Genomic DNA, 11,987 nt, shown 5'->3' on the forward strand with positions numbered 1-11,987 from the left:
TGTTTCCTAATTTTTAAAGGATTGTCATTGAAATGTGATAAAGGAACATCTATTAAGGAACTTGATATCATAGTCCAAACCTAAGAGATGGAGACACAATAGTATTGATACTATCTAAAATATTATATGCAATACAGTCCACTTCATTTGGGGGCTTATCTTGTTTTAAAATTGATTGAATTGATAGTACTCTGCTTATTTTTCCCCTTTCATTCTGTTGACAGCAAATAATCAATTTAAAATTCTATTATTAGCACTATCCTTTCTCCTCATCTCTTGCAGAATATTCTATGCATATATTATAAGCACATACTGTATATATTGATTTTCCTTGAAATTTGCATGTTATTTTGGAAGGTTCTATGAAGCCAAAACATGACCACTAACCACAGATACAGGAAAGGATTTTTTCAAGAACTGAGCAGTTGTTCTACAGCAGCAATTCCTCAACTATGGTGGTTTCAATATGGTAATGTGTTGAAAGGAGGCATAAGGTGCATCATAAATAATTCACTACTATTAATGTTAAAGTAACAAAGTTTATGGATGATTTAGCTAAAAAATTAGAACAAATCCAAAGCTATCCTTATAGCTGTTCATTCTTACTTTAATTTCCATGGATGTTTTAAGTGGGAGAAAAAGTAGTGGAGTTTAATTGATAAATATTTAATAGTTTAACCCTTTATAAATTATTTTTATTCCTATGGATTGTGATTTTTGAGTTTTTTCCCTTTTAATTTGATAAAAAATTAGGATAGAATGAAAAAGAATAATAAAGTTAGATTTACACTGCATGTGAGGAAGACTGTCAGTATAAACTTTATTACTATAGAAACAGTACTACTATAACTATAGAATAGTAGATGAATTACGACTGCCAAATAGAAGGCAAAGTAATATTTGTTGAATAAATAAGCTGAGCAGGGATCAGGATGGGGAAATTTCAATATGGTACCTTTTACATCATGTCATACACAGTAGTGTTATTATGGATAAATTCGCAAGAAGTCAGTCATGCCTACATTAACTGATTATCAAATTAATTATTTAAAAAGTTATCCAACTCTGTTTTATTCCATTAGTACTAATCATGAATTCATAATAACTAATACTTGTATACTATTTCACATTACACAAACTGCTTTCATGTAAATTATTTCACTTGATTCTCCTAATATCCTAGAGAAGCAGGTGGATAGGGTAGGGATCATTATTTTATTATTTTTTTAAAGGTTTTTTTTTTTTTTTACAGTAGTTTTAAGTTTACAACAAAATTGAAAGGAAGGTAAGGAGATTTCCCACAGACCCTCTGTCCCCACACATGTATAGCCTCTTGCATTATTAACATCACTTCTCACCAGAATGGTACATTTCACCAAGGATGAACCTACATTGACACACTATAGTCACCTAAAATCTCTAGCTTACTTTAGGGTTCACTCTTGGAATTGTACATTCTTGGGTTTGGAAAGGCAGGGATTAATTATTGGAACTTTACAAAAGAAAAAACAAAAATTCAGACAGGGTAAGGTACTTACCCAAATCACAAAATTAGTAAGTGAAAGAGCAGGGATCTGAAACTAGAGCAGGGATTTGAAACTAAGTCTCCTGCTTCTAAATATCATACTCTTACTCTTTTCATTGGGTCTCACTGTAGAGAGGAGAGTCTTGTTTAGAAAGACGGTTTTGACAATATATTTTATATGTGTACTTAAATTCCTGCCACCTACTGGTCTTTCAGGTTTTGAGAAAGCATCTCATTTTAGATATCTTCTGAGTTTCAGTATAAAGCACTCCCATAAACACTTGTATAAGAGTATTCAAGTATCCTAGTGTAGTTTTGCTACGTGCTTGGAAACATTATTGGCTCCCTCATGCTTAATCCAAACCTCCTTGATATCCATGTATGTCACAGACATGTGAAAGGAACATTTTGTTGAATCTGACAAAAGCAGTTAAAGCAAATCTTACACAAAATCATACCTTTTGTCTTACACTAGCAGTAAGTTAAGGCTACTGACTCCTCAACTGCCAAATTATTATATGCACACAGACGTAAAAATTCACTTTAAAATCTGCTCAGTATTAGGTTAAATTCTAGCATAAGGAGAGGTCATTCCTCTTTGAAATGTAACAAGATAACTTCAAACTCAGATAAGAATTGAATCCCCCACTATTGTTTCACACACGTTAAACCTTTGATATAATTTAATAACATATAAGAAATTTAATCTATAACAAGGATATTTTTAAATGCAAAGAAAATACATAATTATTTTAAAACTTTCAAATGAACAGGAATTGACAATATGTCACGTGAAAATCCCCTATAATCCCATCAAGGTAACTGTGAACAATTTGGTGTATAATCTTACAAAAGTTTCTATGTGTATAACTTTATATTGTATAAATATATACTTTATCAGTCTACAAAAATGGGATCACAAAAATGTTCTGTAACTTTTTTTCCCTTAACACTACGTATTGGACATCTTTCTAAGTCAGTACATAAAGATTAATTCCTTGTAGTCTTTGCTCAAATTCACCTTCTCATACAAGTCTTTTCTGACTAGCCTATATTGCATATCCTCCCTTTCCTGTTTTTTCTCACTAGCACTTAACCTTCTAAAATAGGCTGGCAAACATTTCTTGTAAAGGGCCAGATAATAAATATTTTAGGCTTTGTGGGCCTTCAGGTCTCTGTGGCAACTAACTAGTAAACTCTGTTTTTGGAGTGCAAAAGCAGTCAGTGACAGTATGTAAACAAACTGGCATGGCTGAGTTCCAATAAAACTTTATTTATAAAAAGGGAATGCATGCTGGATTTAGTCTGCAGACCATTGTTTGCCAATCCCTGTTCTAAAATACTATTTAATTAACTTATTTTGCTTATAGTCTGTTATGGGTTGAGTTGTGTCCCCGCAAAAGATATGCTGAAGTCCTAACCCCCAGTACCTCAAAATGTGACCCTGTTTGGAAATAAATCTGTTACAGATGTAATCAGATGTTAAGATGTCATACTGGGGGGCTTCCCTGATGGCACAGTGGTTAAGAATCCACCTATCAATACAGGGGACACGGGTTTGAGCCCTGGTCTGGGAAGATCCCACATGCCGTGGAGCAACTAAGGCTGTGTGCCACAACTGCTGAGCCTGCGCTCCACAACTACTGAGCCCACAAGCCACAACTACTGAAGCCCGCGTGTAGAGCCCGTGCTCCACAACAAGAAAAGCCACCCCAATGAGAAGCCCGTGCACCACAACGAAGAGTACCCCTGCTCACAACAACTAGAGAAAGCCCGCGCAGAGCAACAAAGACCCAATGCAGCCAAAAATAAATAAATAAATAAATTTATTAAAAAAAAAAAAGAAAAAGATGTCATACTGGAGTAAGGTGGGGCCCTACTACTATATGACTGGTGTCTGCTATGAGACAGAAATACACAGGAAGAATGCCATGTGACAACAGAGGCAGAGATTAGAATGATGCAGCTGTAAGCCAAGGTATGTCAAGGACTATCAGCTACTACCAGAAGTTATGAAGAGGCAAAGGATTCTATCCAGAGTCTCAGAAGGACTTTTGGTCTCCAGAAACTTAAAAGAATAAATTTGTTTTAAGTTTGTGGTACTCTGTTATAGCAGCCCTAGGAAACTAATACACTGTTGGTGTCCCCAAAATAGAATGTGAGCAGATGAAGTAGGAAATTTTGTATATTTTGCTCCTTGCTATATTTCTAGTATCTAAAATCATACCTAGCACAGTTTAATTTGGGTCTTTTTCATATCTTCCATAACTCTACTTTTTGAACATATAGAACACAGTTATGGCAACTGCTTTAGTGTCTTTGATAATTATAATATGTGTCAGCTTTCGGTTAGTTTTGATTAACTGAATTTTCTCTAATACATATATTTTCATGCTTCTTTGCATACCTGGTAATTTTTGATTAAATGTCAGACACTGTGAATTTTACCTTGTTGCGTGTTGGATACTTCTGTATTCCTATTAAAGATTCTTGAACACAATCCTGCCCTGTTCCAGGACAAAGTTAACTTACTTAAAAACAATCTGATCCTTTCAGGTCTTGCTTTTAAAGATAAGTTGGGTGGGATTGGAGCAGTGCTTATTCTGGGACTAATTATTCCCTACTACTGACACAAGACCCTTCTGTGTACTCTATCCAATGTCTCATGAATCAAGATGGTTTCCAATCTGGCTGGTGAGGACAGGCACAATTCCTAACTAACCCTGTGGAATCATTAAGCACTGTTACCTCTAATCCTTTCATGAGCTTCTTTCTCAGCAGTTTCTTTTTTGTTGTTGTTTTTTTGTTTGCTTTGTTTTGGCTGCGCCTCATAGCATGTGGGATCTTAGTTCCCTGAACAGGGATCGAACCCACACCTGATGCAGTGGAAGTGTGGAGTCTCAATCACTAGACTGCCAGGGAAGTCTCGGTAGTTTCCTTATATGCATGCACTCAGCTAAATAACTGAAGGGGACTCTGAAGCTTTCAAGAATTCTGTTGTTTCAAGAGTTTCAAGATTCTCCAGTATTCTCTCCAGTATTCTCCAGTACTCTTCAAAGAGTATCCACTGAGCTTAGCCTAGATTTCCCCAACCTCTGACATGGTTTGGAAACTCTCTCAAGGTAGTACGCTAGTTCAATCATAGGATCTACCTCATTTGTTTCCCATCTCACAAGATCGTTGCCTTTCATCATCCAGTGTCCAGTGTCTTGATTATCACTGTTTTATGTATTTTTTCTGTTTTATGGTTGTTTCAGACATGAGGGTAAATCTTATCCTTGTTTCCCCGTTTCGGCCAGAAGTTGCAGAGTCATTTGGATACCAAATCAAACAAGGATTACACAAGAAAACTATTGTCAAACTATTATGAATTGGTGTGAAAAAACCTAAATAAAGCATTTGCAAATTTGTTCTAGCAATGTATTTAAAAGAAAAAAAAAAGCCATAAATACTAACAAGTATTTTGCCTAAAAATACAAGTATGGTTCAACATGAGAAAAGATACCAATGTTATCCACTATATTTTCTAATAGATTAAAGACAAAAATAACACAATCATTCCACTAGATGCTTGAAAAGCATCTGATAATATTCAACAACTGTTCAGCTACAATTTTTAAATAACAACAAAGTATTAGAAAACTAGACTGAAAGAGACCATCTTTATATTCATGAAGTAGATAAGAGGATGGACTCTGTAATCAGACTGCCTGTATTCAATCCCAGCTCCTCTATTTTTTGTAAAACATCTTAGGCAAGTTATTTAATATCCCTAATTTTCATTTTCCTTATCTGTAAAATAAGGATAACCCCACGACCTACTTTCGTAGGACTTCTGTCAAGATTAAATAAGGCAGAGGGGGGCTTCCCTGGTGGCGCAGTGGTTGAGAGTCCGCCTGCCGATGCACGGGACACGGGTTCGAGCCCCAGTCTGGGAAGATCCCACATGCCGCGGAGTGGCTGGGCCCGTGAGCCATGGCCACTGAGCCTGCACATCTGGAGCCTGTGCTCCGCAACGGGAGAGGCCACAACAGTGAGAAGCCCGCGCACCGCAAAAAAAAAAAAAAAAAGTCAGGGGAGGGGAGAGGGTAAGCTGGGACAAAGCGAGAGAGTGGCATGGACATATATACACTACCAAATGTAAAACAGATAGCTAGTGGGAAGCAGCCACATAGCACAGGGAGATCAGCTCGGTGCTTTGTGACCACCTAGAGGGGTGGGATAGGGAGGGTGGGAGGGAGACACAAGAGGGAGGAGATATGGGGATATATGTATATGTATAGCTGATTCACTTTGTTATAAAGCAGAAACTAACACACCATTGTAAAGCAATTATACTCCAACAAAGATGTTAAAAAAAAAAGATTAAATAAGGCAGTATACACCTAGTGCAGTGTAGTATACATCTGCTGCATACTACATACTCAGTAAATGCTAACAGCTGTTATCAGTGCAGCTCTTGGTGTTGCTGCCATAGTACTTTATCAGAAACCTACAGTAAACATCATATTTAAAGATAAAAATTAGAGGCATTCCTATTAAGGTCAGGATTCAAACAAGATGCTTGATGTCTTCACTTATTCAACATTGTTCTAGAAGGCTTAAACAAAAATATAATAAACAAAAAACAAGATACAAAAATGGAAAAAAGAAAAACTTGTAGATGATATGAAAACAAAAAGAATCAAATAACAAACTATTAGAACCACTGAGAGTTTAACATAACAGCTGAACAAAAGATCACCAAAAAACCCCTCTCTCAGCAATAACCAGTTAGAAAATGTAATAGAAAAAAATCCTATTGACAATAGCATCAAAAACTAAACTATATCTAGGAAAAACAATTAAATCAGAACAATGCAAATAGTTTATGGAGAAAACTATAAAACTTTACTAAAAAGTTCATTAGTAAGACTTAAATATCATGGAACAAATATATATATCTATAGAGAGAGAGAGAGAGAGAGAGAGAGAGACAGACAGACAGAGAGGGAGGGAGAGAGAGGGAGAGATATCAGTTCTTCACAAATTTATATATCAATGCAATACAATTTTAATCTAAATTGCAAAGTGGTTTACTTTACAAACCAATTTAAAATTTCACATAAAATATTAGAAAATGGCCAAAAGCCAATTTTCAAAAAGAAAAAACAGAATACTTGATGTACCATCTATTAAGATATACTATCAAGTTATAGTAATTAAAACATGGCATTGGCATAGGAATAGAAAATTAAATCAAGTACAAAACAAAAAGTACAGAAACAGACCCAAGTATATATAAGAATTTAATATCTTATGAAAAAAAAGCTACTGGTATCACTGGGGAAATAAAGGACTATTTAATAAATAGTATTGCGACAACTGTCTTCACAAGCAAAAAAATAAAGAGCCCTACTTCATCACAGATACATACACTCCAGACTGATTAAGGACATAAATGTAAAAGTACAATTGTAGGACTACTAGAAGAAAATACAGAGTATGCTTATGACCTTATAGTTAGAGCAGGTCTTTTACAAATTATCTTTGACTGTTTGAGATCTATGAAAAGGTTTAAAGAGTACTTGGATGACCATCCATGTTCTCACCATAGCTTAAGAAATAAAACATTACAAATAAAGTTTAAGCCAAATAAACAGTTCTTGCCCTTAAGAAGTTCAGTTTAGAGAGGTGGAATATGTACAGGGTGCTACAGGAGTAAAAAGAATACCCAATTCAGACAGGGTCCAGGACAGCCCATCATGAAATAAGAGTAAAGGTTTTCTGGACAGAGAGAGTAGCATACACGTGAACTATACACCATCTTTGACTCTATAACTGTAGATTACCAATGGCAAAATCTCAGAGCATGCCAGTCTACAAACCAGAGCTGTGCTGTCTGAAACACTTTGTGTTAGGGGGAGTGCGTAGGGGAACACATACAACAGAACATCCAAACAAAAACAGATTGTGCAGAAGACCAGTATGAAATGCATTATTCAGAAGTAATGATAAAACTAATCTACCTTAGAGCAAAGGGTGAAACTGATTAATTTGGATCAAGAGCAAATGAAAATTTGGAGGCTGAATATTCAAATTTTAACAGGGCAACAGATTTATTGTGCTGAAAGGAATGAAGCTCTTGCTATGGATACGTATACATTCAGCTTTAAAACAATAATCTATACTATAGCCACGTTTCAAGAGATGTAGCTTTCTTACTCATGTCAATTGGCTAACACTTCTCATTAAATCTCACTAAGATATACTAGATAGAATAAAAAAGAGATTGTAGCCATTGTGACAATATCACAAGCATTTCTGAAGCATTTCACATTGTTGACCACCTCTGCTTTCTGAATTTCTCATATCTCTTGGTTTCTATGTAACCATATCATGTGGTTATATTCTTTCCTTTATTTACTTTACTGAATTCTCTGCTAGGTTTTATCTTCTGGCTATGAATGTACCCAAAAGTATTTGGCATCTACTATTCTTTTAAAATACCAACTTCTTCAAAAATGTATGACTTCAACTACTACCTTCACACAAAATAATTTCAAATATTCTGACTGAGATCTTTCTTCTAATTTCAGTTATGTATCATCATCTTGGATATTCTGTCTCTGACTTAAATAAGTTTAACAGGTCTAAAAACAATGTACACATATACATACACATACTCATGCCCACATAAATGCATGCACTTAAAAAAAAATCACAGTGCTTTCTTCCCCCCATCTAAAAACACTCACCCTTCTTGAATTTCCTACCACGATGGGGTCCATCATTGTCTCTTGCCTATCCATTACATTCTAGCTTTTCTCAGTTACAAATCTTATTCAGTCTTCCTTCATGATCCTTCCCACTTGTTTTTTCTTTTCTACCCTCCACCATGACCAACCTAATTTAGGCACTGCTCACCTCAATACTTATAACTGCTTCTAGTCTCTTTTTTCCCTCCAAATCATTCTGAACATTATTATTGATGGATGAAATCTCTCTAAGCATACTTTAAACTTGTCACTCTTTTCCTCAAAAGCTTTTTAAAAAGGGTGAATAATAATGCCAAATATTTCAGCTATTTAAGAACCTAAAAATTTGGTTTCAGTGTGCCTGCCCAATCTATCTTCTTCAATATTTAAGTCTATTCTAAAAAAAAACCAAAACCCTCTACTCAGATTTTGCCCTCAAGCTCTAGAGAAAACTGCGAGCAATCTGGTTTCTACTCAGATCATGCTGAAATTATTTTTGTAGTTTCCCAAATGCAAAGCAAATATTTAAGCTCTTCATTTTACTTGACTTCACCATGCCATACACAATTTGGTCTTACCTTTTATCATGCCCTACCAGCTACCCCTACAGACTTTAAGCTCAAGTCACAGCAAACTACTAGACTTTCTCTAACACACTTTACTATTTCAGAGTTTGGGCTTCTACAAATGCTATTCCTTGGCTCTAGAATGTCTTTCTCCAAACTGTTCTGCACTGTCTATATCTCAGATGAAACATCATCTCTTCTGTGGAATTCCCCCCAACTCCCACAAACATCTTTGCTCCCAATGCACTTGTATACAGTTCCCTAACAGGATTCATAACACTGTATTGTAATTTTTGTTTATATGTCTTGATATCCTGAGAATCTAACATACTCTGAAGCACATAGTGGACAATTAAGAGTGGGTTTTAAAAGACCTTCTGGAATGGCCATATTATTCTAGTTAACTGTCACTCAAGTATACTATATGAAGAGGTAGTATATTTACCATCCTTAGGAGCTCAGATTCTGAAGCCAGGCTGTCTAGGTATAAATTCTGGATCTACCACTTAATAGCCGTGTGGCACTGGGAGAGTTAATTAAGCTCTCTATGCCTGGGTTTCCTTCTTTATAAAAGGAGAATAGTAAGATCTACTTCATAAGGTTATGAAGATTAAATGAATTAATATAAGCAGAGTGTTCAAAACAGTGACTGACAGAAAATAAGCATTATACATATATTGACTATTATAATTACTATACCTTGATTATTTATGACCCTTTCCACATATACCCCTATTGGAATGGGCTCCTTTCATTTTTCCCTTTATCCAAATCTTACCCAGGTTTCAAGGCTGACCTCTGTTAAATCCTTTCATCCTTTCAACTCTTAAATGGTTACTCCCTAATTTAAATACCTATAGCACCTTCTGTATCACTCTGCATATAATGAAAACTGCCTTGCATCCTTGTCATTTTTCACAAAATGTCTACCCAATTTCTGTAAACTCTTTGAAGGTCCTAAGGACGACTCATGCATCTTTGTCCGTTCCTACAGCAAGTACTAAGTGCTTAGTGTTTGTTAAGTAAAATAATAAAGCTCAGTAGAAACTTCAACTCTGATCAAAATGTCTCTGCAATCAAAGAAATGGAGAAGACTGTGAGAACATTCCATGCTTCTCTAAGAGCCAAGCTGCAAATGTTATTAGCGCCAGGGAATTCTGACTCCCATTAAAATAAGCTGTTCTGAAATAGCTTCTGGGAGAAAAAAACCCTCCCTACAGAAGAGTTTTGGGGAGTTCTTAAGTTCCCAAACCAAATTGTAGCAGTGGATCCTCTATGAGAAATGTGTTAACATGACACAGTGACTGATTGAGAGCACAGGATTTGCAATTACATAGATCTAGGTTTCACAGGGACACTGAGCTTCAATTTCCTTCTCTATAAAGTGGGTATTGTAACACCTACAGGTATATGATAATCGACATCCACCCTAACGTTTAACTGAAATGCAAATTCCCTTGAAAAAATTTTAAATAAACTGAAAACACGGCAATTCGTAAATAACTGAACACATTTTTCATTACCTAAGAAAATGTATTAAATTAGCTGTGTATTTATAATATTCTAAATTACCTATGAGAAAATTAAACAAGTGTTGTCAATAATATGGAATTGGGATGAAAGAAAAGTTGTACTACAAAATTCATCCTCCCTTTCTGACACTTTCTCCATCCTGTAAATTTTTTCTTCCACTTGTGATTAAAAACAAGTGTTCAAAATTGTCCCCAAAGAGAAATATTTGGAAAGCACTATTTAACTTAATAGCAAGTTGGTTCTAACATTGTAGTATTCCAGCTTACAGTTAAAAAATACTTCCAAATAGGAATTAACATGAATTTAAGAAATTATGATAATGGCGAATAGCTCATACGATGATCTGAGTAATTTCAAATTAAGAGTTGTTCCAACTTGAAGCTGGCAGTCACACAGTCTAAAGGGTTTGTTTACAGCACTGACTAAACCAAACACTCCAATCTTTTAGAATATTCATCCTGGCATTCTAACAAATAATTATTTTAAAGCAGTATAATCGCTGAAATGCCCAATACTACACAAATTAAACCGAAATGGGTTTCCTTCTGAAGAAAAAAAGAAAAGAACAAAAGTGGCAGGTCTTATTTTTAAGCTGTGATATTTTTTTCAGTTTGAAAAGATACTGAAAAACAGAACCTTGCTACTTGGAATCATCTTTAAACTTGGGGGAGCGGGTGAGAGAATTTAAAAAGACAGAATTCGGCGCCTTTACGATACAGTGGTATGCGGGGTTCATGAGGGCCAGGCCATGTAAGCGATCAAAAGAAGAAAAGAGACATTAGCTTGGAAATTATATAAGTATGGTGTAACTTTCAGCAACGTTGAAACGTTACCATTTAAGTATGAAAAGATGGCTTTGGGGAAAGAAAATTCACCTCCGAGTTGAAAATGAAGGGTCAAGTGCGGGACTAGTGGAATTTAAGGGGAGATGGAAAGAGGACTGGGGAAAAAGTGGGGATTTGGTAACCAAAAAGGGGTATGGTTCAGAAGGGCGTGTGTGTGTGTGTGTGTGTGTCTGTGTGTGTGTGTGTGTGGTGTTGGAAGTGAGGCTTGTACTTAAATCTACGTGATAAAGTTGTGGAGATCAAATTCGGAGGTGTGGGAACAGGGAGAGGAAGGAATGTGGGGATTTCCAGGCTGGGATAACAAGAAGTTTGGGGCGCGCGCTGTCGGGGCGCCCCTCTCCCGGAGAAGGGTGGCCCCCTCGAGTGCCAGGTCCCCTGGCCGCCCCGACGCAGCCCTCCCCCTCCCGCTACACGACCCTTCAACTCGACCACGGCCCCTCCTCACCTAAAGGCCGCGGTGACTCGCTTCTCCGCGTGTCCACAGCGCACTTCCCCTCGGCGCCAGGCTGGGCCGGGCCCTTCGGCCAGCAGCCGCGGGCCCCAGCTCAGCTGCGTCCGTGCGTTCCCAACGGGGCTCCGCGGGCCTGTAGGCTCCTCGCCCCGGCCTCGGCTCACTCCCGGCTCCTTCCCGCAGACGCGGCACGCGGCCCTCCTCCCGCGGCGGGGCGACGCGCCCCCTGACCCCGCCCCGCGGCGCTCCGTAACGCCCCGCCCCCGGACTTGGGATCTGTAAGCTGATTGGCGCCCGCGAGACCCGACGCGCGCCGGCATTGGCTTAGCG

At 37.3% G+C, this 11,987-nt stretch overlaps 1 protein-coding gene across 1 annotated transcript in view; it reads right to left on the minus strand.

Annotated features, from left to right (window-relative positions):
• The window catches only part of IL6ST (interleukin 6 cytokine family signal transducer), a 49,257-nt gene extending 37,421 nt beyond the window's left edge, over positions 1-11,836 (minus strand). Inside the window, exon 1 of the mRNA XM_060142964.1 lies at positions 11,652-11,836. The gene's annotated coding sequence lies outside the window, so the exon portion shown is untranslated. The remainder of the gene's footprint in view (positions 1-11,651) is intronic.
• Positions 11,837-11,987: the final 151 nt, after the last annotated feature.

This window comes from Lagenorhynchus albirostris, chromosome 3 (genome assembly GCF_949774975.1).
Source record: "Lagenorhynchus albirostris chromosome 3, mLagAlb1.1, whole genome shotgun sequence".
Classification (NCBI taxonomy): Eukaryota; Metazoa; Chordata; class Mammalia; order Artiodactyla; family Delphinidae; genus Lagenorhynchus; species Lagenorhynchus albirostris.